The sequence below is a fragment of the Tupaia chinensis genome, unplaced genomic scaffold, assembly GCF_000334495.1.
Source record: "Tupaia chinensis unplaced genomic scaffold, TupChi_1.0 Scaffold149501_1, whole genome shotgun sequence".
In the NCBI taxonomy this organism is placed as follows: Eukaryota; Metazoa; Chordata; class Mammalia; order Scandentia; family Tupaiidae; genus Tupaia; species Tupaia belangeri.
In genome coordinates this window covers 1,605,844-1,617,051 of record NW_006209345.1, presented here as the reverse complement: position 1 = coordinate 1,617,051, position 11,208 = coordinate 1,605,844, and positions in this window count along the sequence as shown.

Here is an 11,208-nt window from a genome sequence, read left to right as displayed (position 1 = left end):
CCCTATGGAAGGAAGAAGAACCAATGTGAAATTCTGTGTTGTTGGACCATGGGGGACTTTGGAGAGCTTCCTGAATTTTCTGCTTCCAGGGTCTCACCCAAGGTTCTTTTTGCAACAGACCATAACCAGGAGGTTTAACCTTTACCCCACTCCCTTGGCTCAGCTTGTATCTGACCAGATCCATCCTTCTGGATATGAAGCTATTATAGATGCCTTTTAAGAACTTCTATTTCTTTCTTTCTTTTTTCTTTTTATTGTTTTTCAAGAGATTTTTTTTTGCTATAGGGCATGTGCATTCACCAGAGAGAGACAGAGAGACAGAAAGTGAGAAATCACTCCCTGGGGGGATGGCCATGCCACAATCCCTTCTCCTCCATTCTCCTCTTGGGATTTTGGGCACGCATACTCACATGCCCGGTATGAGTTTAAGTTGCTAGGTCTGGGACTCGAACTGTGGTTGACTACAAGGGAGTCCAGTGACTTAACCATTATGCACCTGCTGGTCCCCATCTTTTTTTTTTTTAATTATTTATTTAACTTTGTTTATTGTAATTATTTTTTTAATTTGACGGGGGAGAGAGAGAGAGAGAGAGAGAGAGAGAGAGAGAGAGAAGAGAGAGAGAAAATGAGAAAGCTAGCCACCAGGTCCACGAATTGAACCACGGTCGGCCATGTGGGAGTCCAGCACCTTGACCACCTTGCCCCTGCTGGCCTCTCTATTTCTTTTAAAGTTTATTTATTTTTTTCCATGAGCAAGAGTGACAGAGAAAGACAGAGAGACGCCCTCCTCATAGGGTCTCCACACCACAATCCATCCCGTTTCAGCTCGCCTCAATCATAGACATGTATGTGTGCATCTGGCGTGCTTAGGAAGGTCCTGGGACATTGCAGATTCAGTTTTCTGAAGTCACTCCCCAGGGGAGATGGCCCCACCTCAGTCTCACCTCAGTCTTTTCTCTTTCATTCTCCTCTTGGAATTTTGGGTACACACACACGCACACATATGCACACACACAAGTGCGCACACACACATTAACACACATGCCCAGCATGTTTTTCAAACCACTGGGTCCAGGACTAAAGCCACAAAGTTGGCCATGTGGAATCCAGTCTTCTTAACCATTTTTTCCTTTAAATGTTTTTTCTACCCCTTTCTTGGAATTCAAATTGCACATATATTAGGGCACTTTATAGTAGAGTTACTAAAGCTCTACTTATTTTATTGTCTTACCCCATCCCACCTCACCCCTGGGCTTCACTTTGAGTAGTTTCTGGTGCCTTACCTTCAAGCTGCCTGATACTTTCTTTTGTAGTGTGCAGTCTTCTGTTTATCTCATCCAACAAAATTTTAAATTCCACGTACTATATTTTCAGCTCTAGAAGTGGTACTTGTTCTTAACTATATCTTTAATTTTTCTCTTTATTATGTTCATGATATATTTATTTGTTTGTTCGTTATTCTACTACAGCGTGTGTGCTCTTGCCAGAGAGAGACAGAGAAAAGGAAAATGTGAAAGCACTCCCCAAGGAGGTGGCCACACCACACTCTCCCTTCTCTTCCATTCTCCTCTCGGGATTTTGGGTACATACACTCACGTGCCTGGTGTGTTTTTTAAGGGACTGGATCTGGAACTCAAAGTGTGCAGTTGGTCATGTGAGATCCAGCCACATTAACTACCATGCCACTGACTGACCCTGTTCATGTTTTAATTGAAATCTTTGAGCACTGACATTATAGTTGTTTAAAATTCTTTACCTGTTAATTTCTCGGCAATTTTGTATTTACTAATTTTATTCCTGGTTACAGGTCCCGTTTTCCTGCTTCTTATATGTCTAGTAATACTTGATTGGGTACTGGACATTGTGAGTTTGACATTGTTTTAAAAACCTTGCTCTAAAGAGTGGCATTTCATCTGGTAGGCATTTAATTTACTCACACATAAGCTTAATCCTTTCAAAGTTTGTTTTGAGCTTTGTTAGGGCTGGTCCAGAGTAGCTGTTAGAGGAACCTTTTGGGACTTTTCCACTGGATGCCCCAGATACTCGGTAAAGTCATTCCATTTTGGCTTATAAGAACTTGAATAGAGGCCAGTAGATGGTGTGGTGGTTAATGGCACTAGATTCCCACATGGCTGACAGTGGTTCAAGTCCTGGACCTGGTGGTGGCTTGCTTTCTTGCTTTCCTTCTCTCACTCTGTCTCTCTCTGGTCAAATTCAACAACAACAACAATAATAATAAAGTTAAATAAAATAATTATTAAAAATAGAACTTGAACATTTCCCAGTTCTGTGTGAGCTCTGAGATTTATTCAGTGGATACACTATCAGTAGCTGTTCTTTGCCCAGTTTGATGGAGTTTTATCCTGTATACAGCTTAGTTTTCAGCCAAACACTCCAGGCTCCCCCTATGCAGAATTTTGGAATTTACTCTCTTGAGTAGCTCATTTCCTTCTCTCTGATACTCCATCTCACAAATTCCAGTCACTTAAATCTCTTTGGCCTGACTCCTGTATCTTTAACTCAAGGAGTGGACCATCCTTTGCTTGTTTTCCTCCACCTTCTGTTCCATTCAGAAAACATCTCCAGGCAGAAAACCTGGGTACTTATGGGACTTGCTTCTTACATTTCTCTTCTCTCAAGAGCATAGTCCTGGGATGCTTCTTTTCCAGTATCTTCAAACAGTTATTTCTTATGTTTGGTCCAGTTTTCTAGTTGTTTATGGTTGGAGGGCTTGTCCAGTGCCCCCTACGCCATCGTGGCCAGAGACAGAAGCGTCTCTATTATATTTTCCTGTTAATTATTGCTGGTATAGAGGAGTGTTATAATAAAGTGTAGGTTTTTCTTTTTTTTTTTCTTTTTTTTTTTTTAATGAGAAGCCAATTTATTACCCTCCCCATTTTTAAAACAAATCCAAGGATAATAGAAGTAATCAGGCCAATGTCCTAATTTATTTTATCATGTTATCTGTTGGCTATTTTGATTTTCTATGCGATGATTCTTACATCTCTCATTTCTTTTTCATGTCTTACAGCATACCTCAGGATACCTAGTACTACACTGAACAATAACTGGAATCAGGTATACTTATTTTCTTAATTTTAAAGAGGATATATATCTAAAGTTTATCCATTAGATATGATGTTTCCCCTTAGGTTTTAGTATTACTTTTTTTTTTGGAGAGGTTTTTTGCTATAGGGCACATGCACTTGCCAGACAGACAGAGAGAGACAGAGAGACAGAAAGCGAGAAATCACCCCCCAGGGAAGATGGCCATGCCGTAATCCCTTCTCTTCCATTCTCCTCTCGGGATCTTGGGTACGCAATGCACACGCTCCCGGAGTGAGTTTTAAGCCACCAGGTCCGGGATGCGAACTGTAGTCGACTACATGGGAGTCCAGTGACATAGCCATTACACTAACTGCTGGTCCCAGTATTACTATTTTTTAAAAGAATTACTTATTTAATTTTATTTATTCATTCATTTACTTTAATTTGACCAGAGAAAGAGACACAGAGAGAGAAGGAAAATGAGAAAGCAAGCCACCAAGTCTGGGACTCCAATCATGGTTGGCCATGTGGGAGTGTCCAGCGACTTAACCACCTCACCACCTGCTGGCCCAGTATTATATTTTATCAAGGTGAGGAAGTTCCCTTCCTCATTTATGAGTTTTTTTTAAATCATCAATGCATGATAACATTTATCATAAGCTTTTTATGCATCTGCTGGTGTGATCATTTTCTTTTCCTCCCTTGGTCTATTTGTGTGGTGAATATATATGGTTAGATAGTCTGGTGTTTATTCAACCTTATATTTTTGATAAAGCATTTATCATTTGCTTTGCGTTTTTTTTGTTTGTTTATTTGTTTCCTTCCTTATCTTTTTTTTTTTAGCTCTGATTTTATTTAGAACATTTTCATCCATGAAATTGGCCCATAATTTCCTCTTTGGTACTATCTTTGTCTGTTTTTTTATTTTAAAACTGTAAGGTTATGCCGGCTTCATAGATGAGTTGGAGAGATAACCCTTTTCTCCTACCCTTTAGAACAATTTTTACCATGTAAGGATTATCTTTCTTTGATAGTTTGGCAGAAGGTAAAACCATCTGTTCTGGTAATTTTTATGTGAGTGTGAGTGGATGGCTTTAAAAAATTACAAATCCAATTTACTTCATGTTTTAGCTCTATTCAGGCTTTAATTTCTTCTTGAGTTAGAGTGGTAATATTATTTTTCTAGAAATTGTTCTTGCTTTCTGGTTTCACATTTGTTAGTATAATACTCTCCCCTATAATTTTTCAAACCTCAATTCTATCTGCTACTTTTTATTTGTGACTTTGCTCTATTTTTTTCCTTGATCAGTTGCCAGAGGTTTCTTTTTTGAGAACTCATTTAAGAAAAATTCATTTTTAAACCTTTTTCATTTTCTAAAAGGTATTTGGGGCTATAAATGTACCACTGAGTATTTCTTTAAATGGTTCATGGGTTTTTTAAATGTAATGTGTGTATAGTTGTTCATATTTAAATATTTTAAAATTTGAAACTATTTTAAATATTACATTTATATTTCTATAAATTATTTAGAGTATGGGGCTGGCAGGTGGCGTGGTGGTTAAAGGTACTAGATTCCCACATGGCCGACTGGTTTGAGTCCTGGACCTGGTGGCTTGTTTTCTTGCTTTCCTTTTCTATGTCTGTCTCTCTCTCTGGTCAAATTAAGAAAATAATAACAAATGGAATCAAATAAATAAATAATCCTTTTAAAATTATTTAGAGTGTATTTTACAATGCACAATTGGCTATCTTTTTGTTATTGATGTCTAATATTACTGCATTGAGATTAGATAATGTGGTAAATTTATCAATATTAGCTGAGGCTCACTTTGCAGCCTAATAGATAGCCAATTTTTTTTTACATACTCATTTAATTAAGTTTAAAACATTGTATTATTTAAACTGTGTCTTTATTATTTTTCTGAATGCTATAAATATCAACCCATTATGATTAATTATAGTTTTGCAGTTTTATCTTTTGCTTATTTTGAAACTTTGTCAAGTGCCTGCAAGCTCAAGATTATTATATCTGGTGAACTGTATAATTTATGTACCAATTCTCTCATCCTTAATATTTAAAAAAATTTTTTAAATTTTTGCCATAGGGCACATGTGCTTGCTATAGAGAGACAAAGAGAGACAGAGACAGGGAAAGTAAGAAATCACCCTTAGGAAGGATGGTCATGCATCAGTTCCTTCTCCTCTAGTCTCCTCTCAGGATTTTGGGCATGCATGTTCATGTGCCCAGGGGAGATTTTCAAACCTTCTGGTCTGGGACCCAAACTGCAGTCAGTCATGTGGAAGTCCCGTGCCTTGACCATTACACCACCTGCTAGTCCCTCTTAATACTCTTTTTAATTGTAAAGTCTATTTGATCTCATATCACTTTTTTAAATTAATGTTTTCCCATATGCCTTGCAATTACTGACTGTTTTCTGCAAGGACAACATTATTTTTTCTTGGCATTGGCTTTTTTTGAGTATTCAAGGGATTTTACTGGTCCAAGATCAGGTTGTTGATGAATTTCTTGGCTTAGAGATTTGACATTGTGCAAGTAGCTGTAAATTCATGTACTACACCTGTGAATGGTGCAGATCTGGGGCTTTGGTTTCCCAATTGGTGTCTGACTCCATCCTCACCGGTTCCCAGTCCTTAGTTTTAGATTGAGGTGCTCCTTCAGCCTGCTGGGCAGAACCCTGCTTTTTCTGAACAGCGGCCCCTGGCAGGTTTCTCTGTGTATGTTCTCTCCCCTACTTGACGTGGCTCTAAGCCCACCTCCTAGCCCCTAACCCTCCGCCCCTAACCCTTCTTGTAGCCTGTACCCTATCTGATGTGCCCCAGGTCATCGGTGTCAGCTCTAGCTGCAAATTCTTCTATGACACCTGGAGGCTTCCCTTCCTGTCTTTCACCCTTTAGCTCTGTATTTTAGCTGAGGGGAGGGGGAAGATTACGTTTTCTGTAACATTTCTTTGTATTCACAGTGAGAAGTGTCGCACCATATCCCAGTTACCAACCTCCTTAGGTCTCTTGCCTCTCCTTCAGCACAGACTTACACACTATTCCTCAAACTCATATGGTGTGCCAGTCATAAACACATGAGGACACTTCAAAAAATTTGTGGGAAAATGGAATTAAAGTATGAAATTATTTTGGTGCAAAAGAATGAAATCTATACATAATTACTTCATAATATGTATTTTCTGTGATCTTTTTGAAGGTCCTGTGTACATGCTATGTATATGTAAACCATGGATACACATATGATAGTAAACAGACACATGCACATACACATATATCTGCATATAGCACACAAACATAGCACATACACATAGCATATACACACATGTAAACAGCACATATACAAATAAAACGTGTGTGTATAGCACACATAGTTATATATGCATGGCACATATATGCATAACACACACACACGTGTGTGTGTGTGTATGATATTTTATATACATAATTTTTATGACAGTCTTGAGTCCCTACAGACCTCATGGTCCAGAGAGGAAATATACAATTAACTCATCATCCCTGCTACCATGCAATGAGGTAACTAACCAGGTGGGGAACTCAGAGGGTAGTGAGGCCAGGAGGGATGGAGGTGGGTACTGGAGTTGAAAGAAGTCAGATGGGGGAAAGGGAGTGGTCTGGGAGGGAGGCTCTTCCCAGGTGGACTCAGATCCCTCTCCAACTTGTGGAACCCCTCTTTTGATGCTGCTGAGCCCAACCTCTGTCTCTAGGTCACCTGTGTACCCCTCCACTCTCACTGAGAAGGCCCCAGGCAGGATTGGGTCAACGTAACTCAAATGCAGGATTAAGGGATGTTTGGGCAGTGCTCTGCCAGAAAGGAGAAGGTTGGCCCCAGGGTCCCAGATGGGTAGGTGGAGACGCACACTGCTGCTCCACAATCCTCATTTACAGTGGGTCTTCCCAGGCATGTACACTCAAGACCCTTTTGGGAGTACCAGCCTGTCTCTCTCTCCCTCTCTCTCATTCATGGAAGAAATAAATTCTTAAAAACTAAAAAGCAAATAAAAAGAAATCATTTTTGGAATTTATTGTGTGTGTGCATGTGTGAGGCAGTGTGCTACATTTAAAACTGTCCTGTAATATCCTATGCTGGGTAAGGCTTAAAATAAATAATTTATGGGCAGGCACTGTGGACTAGTGGTTAAGGGAATATAGTGTGACCACCCCTCCTCCCCCCATTGGGAATTACTTTCTCCCTCTGCCTCTGTGTGTCTCTGGCGAGTGAGTGCAAGTGCCCTCTAGTAATTTAAAAAAAAAAAAAAAAGTAGAACCTATCAAGTTAACTTCAATATTCCCATCCTTTAAAGCCTTATTTGAATTTGTGTCTTTTCCGCTGAAGGCTTGCAGAAACATCTTTCTTCCCTTAGCTGTGATGAGGTTTTCCATTTTTCCTTGCACTTGAAATGTCTTTTAAAATAGTATAGATAAGACACAAAGAAAGTCTTCTTTTGAAAAATTCAAATACTAAAGAAGAAATCAAGTTTTCCTTGTTCTCACCCAGGAATCACTCTATGAGGGGACTTAAAAATGCCCATGGAAAAATGGAATTAAAATAAGAGCTTATTATAGGGCATAAAATTAAAAAAAAAATTTAAGAGAGATTTTTGCTATCAGGATGTGTGTGCTCGCCAGAGACAGAGATAGAAAGTGAGAAATCACCCCCGGGAGATTGGCCACACCACAATCCCTTCTCCTCCATTCTCCTCTCAGGATTTTGGGCATGTATGCACACAAATCTGACATGTTTTAAGTCACTGGGGCTGGGACTCAAACTGCAGTTGAGTACTTGGGCATCCAGTGATGTAACCATTTGGCCATCTGCTGGTCCCAGGGCAGAAAATTTTGAAATCCATGTATACTTTTTTTTTTTTGAGAGAGAGAGAGAGAGTGATTTTTTGCTATTGGGCACATGTGTTTGCCAGAGAGGCAGAAAGCGAGAAATCACCCCGGGGTGGGGGGGCGGGATATCCATGCCACAATCCCTTCTCTTCCATGCTCCACTTGGTATTTTAGGCATGCATATACATTGCCCGTGTGATTTTTAAGCCACTGGATCTGGGACTTGAATCATGGTCGACTATATGGGAGTCCAGCAACATAACCATTATGCCATCTGTTGGTACCCATGCATACTTTTTCAATAATAGGAATTTTACATAAAATTTTTGAAAACCCCTCATATACCCTTAAAGATTTTTTTATGCATTTACACATGAATATATGTATTCTTCCATGAATGAAAATAAATTACCCAGTGGTTTCATAAACTACTTTTTCAGAATCATCGTTTATTTATTTGTTTTTTTTTTTTTAGAGGTTTTTGCCATAGGGCGCGTATGCTCACCAGAAAGACAGAGAGAGACAGAGAGATAGAAAGTGAGAAATCACCCCCCAGAGGGGATGGCCACGCTGCAATCTCTTCTCCATTCTCCTCTCGGGATCCTGGGAATGCACGCACGCACACATGCCCGGTGTGAGTTTAAGCCGCTGGGTTTGGGACTCGAACCACGGTCTATTACATGGGAGTCCAGCGACATAGCCATTACGCCAACTGCTGGTCCCTCAGAATCATCTTAAATTTTCTCCCCAGGTGCCTTGCTCGTCTCCCTTTCGTCACTCTTCTGCTAGCACCGCTGAGGTGGCAGGCGTCAGAGTCGACCGCATGAACTCATCATCACTTTGAGAGCAAGTTTGATTCTCTCTGCTCTATTTAGGAGTTGAGGGCTCAGACAGGCTGAGACACTTGACTAGGGCACCCAGCTGCCCCGGGCAGAGCAGGAACTCCCATTCAAGCATGGCAGGACAACAAGGCATCTGCTTCTAACCATTATGCTCACCTGCCTTCACCCAGACTGTAGAAAACAGACCTCTCACCTGCCCTGTGTGCAGCGTTCCGTCCTTCAGAGAAGCGTGGCCAGCCCCTCCTTGCTCTGATGCTTGGAGGCCTCCCCTTGGCCCAGGCTGATTCTGCCTCATCCAGGCTTAGGCCAGGGCCTTTGCTTCTCACACACCTGGCAGGGCTGCTTTGAGCTCCTCACTGGCCTCAAAAGAGCCCTGTCCCCAGGATCCCTGGAGAACTGTTGCGGCTCCCTCTGAGAAATGGGAAGGGAGCTTGAGGTATAAATGCAGGAGGGTGCCTCCCCACCCATGAACGCCTCTCCACATGGTGCCTATCACGCAGAACTCAGAAGTGCTGGCTAGGGGTTAATGGGCCTGGCCAGGCGTGGCCCTCTCAGCTCTCCACCCAGGGGAGGGCTGGGTTGCAGGGAAATGGAGAATGAGGCTGGAAGCCGTGAGGAGCAGCAGGAGCAGCACCCTTTTCTTACCCCACCCTGTTGATGCCTCGCTTCCTGCAGAGTGGGACAGCCAAGGAGGTCTCAGAACATTAGTGGGCCCCAGAGTCAGGGGGTGGGGTGGGGCTGAGGGAATGGGGGCTCTTATGGGTTGGAAAAGGCCATTAGGACCCCCCTCAGCTGCCTGAGTGGAGAGAGGCTGCAGCTAATGGACTCCCCTGGACTCTGCTTACTGAGGGGGACAGAGAGGAAGGGGCACTGGACCCAGTATCTGTAATTTTATCTCCAGTCTGAATCCTGCCATCTGTGAGCTGGGAAGCTGCACAGTTCAGGTGGCCTTTCTGAGCCTCAGTGTCCTCACTGAAATGCTTGAAACGGCTTCCTGGCTGATTCAAATCTGGACAAGCACAGAGACCATGCTCCTGTCTACCGTCGCCAATGGGAGGTGGCCTTTTCCCTACTCTGGCCAAGTCCATTTCCTGCCTGGTAAGTGAAGAGTACTGTTATAATTGAATCTCCTCACAGGCAAGAGGGAGGTTGACATCTCCCCTGTGCCACGTGGCCTGGGAGGTGCTAGGCTAGAGCAGGTGCACTGTGGGCCACACATATGAGCTGTTGATGGCCAAGGCTCTAGGAGGGTTGCAGAGCTAGCATTGTGCTCATTCTCACTGCCCTGCCCTGCCCCGCAGATGAAGGAGGGATCGGTATAAAAGACATTGAGCATTAGATTAAACCAAATGAGTGATGTAGAAAAGGTGGGGACCCTGAATGTTGAAGCTGATAGTGGAGGTTGGGCCTACTGTGATGCAAGGACAGCCCTGAGGGACATGGACCATCCTACCTACACTGGCAGACGGGCTTCCACAGGCTCTTCATTCTGGGTTTACTGCACAGGACTATGGTATCTGTCTCGCCCCCAGGAGGTGAGAGCAAACTAGAGGGTAGGCTAAGAGAGGAAAACAAGGTCTCAGACTAAAGAGGCAGACACAGACTGCTTAAGAGGACGTAACTTCCTGAAGGCAAGAATTCTCATGTATTTGTACCTTTTGTGTCTAAAACATTGCCTGGTGGGACCAGCAGATGGCATAGTGGTTATGTTGCTGGACTCCCACATTGTCGATTGTGGTTCGAGTGCTGGACCTGGCAGCTTAAAACTCACGCAGAGGGTAGGGGGTGTGGTGGTGGTGGTGGTGGTAAAAAAAAAAAAAAAAAGAAAAAGAAAAAAAGAAAAAAGAAAGACAAAACAAAACTCATGCTGGATACAAGTGTGTATGTGCCCAGAATCCTGAGAGGAGAGGAGAAGGGGTTGCAGTGTGGTCATCCTCTTGCCCCCTGGGGAGTGATTTCTTGCTTTCGGCCTCTCTGTCTACCCGGTGGGCGCATGCACCCTGTAGCAAAAATCTCTCTTAAGAAAAATGAAATAAATAATAATAATGATAATAAATTTTTTTCTGGCATGTAGAGATCTTCACATTTCTTAACTATTTACTTTTTGATTGACAGAGTCCTGAGATCAAGATACCTAAATCCCACTCTTCTTGGAATCCATCCACATCTGGAACTTTCAGTAATGTAAACCAGTCCGATCTAGTTGCGATCTATTTGTATGTGTCAATGGAATTTCTGTTACTTGCAACCAAGAATTCTGACCAGTGGGGAAATAGCACCTGGAAGAGACAAGAGGCATGTTGCAAACATTCACCCTCAAGTGTTCAGCCGGCTGGGTCCTGGTGTGATGATCCTGCGTATCAGCCCAGCTCCAACCCCACTCCCCTAGGCCATTATTTTTCTTTTCTCTGAAGTCTCACAGAAGCCACACTGCTGAAGGCA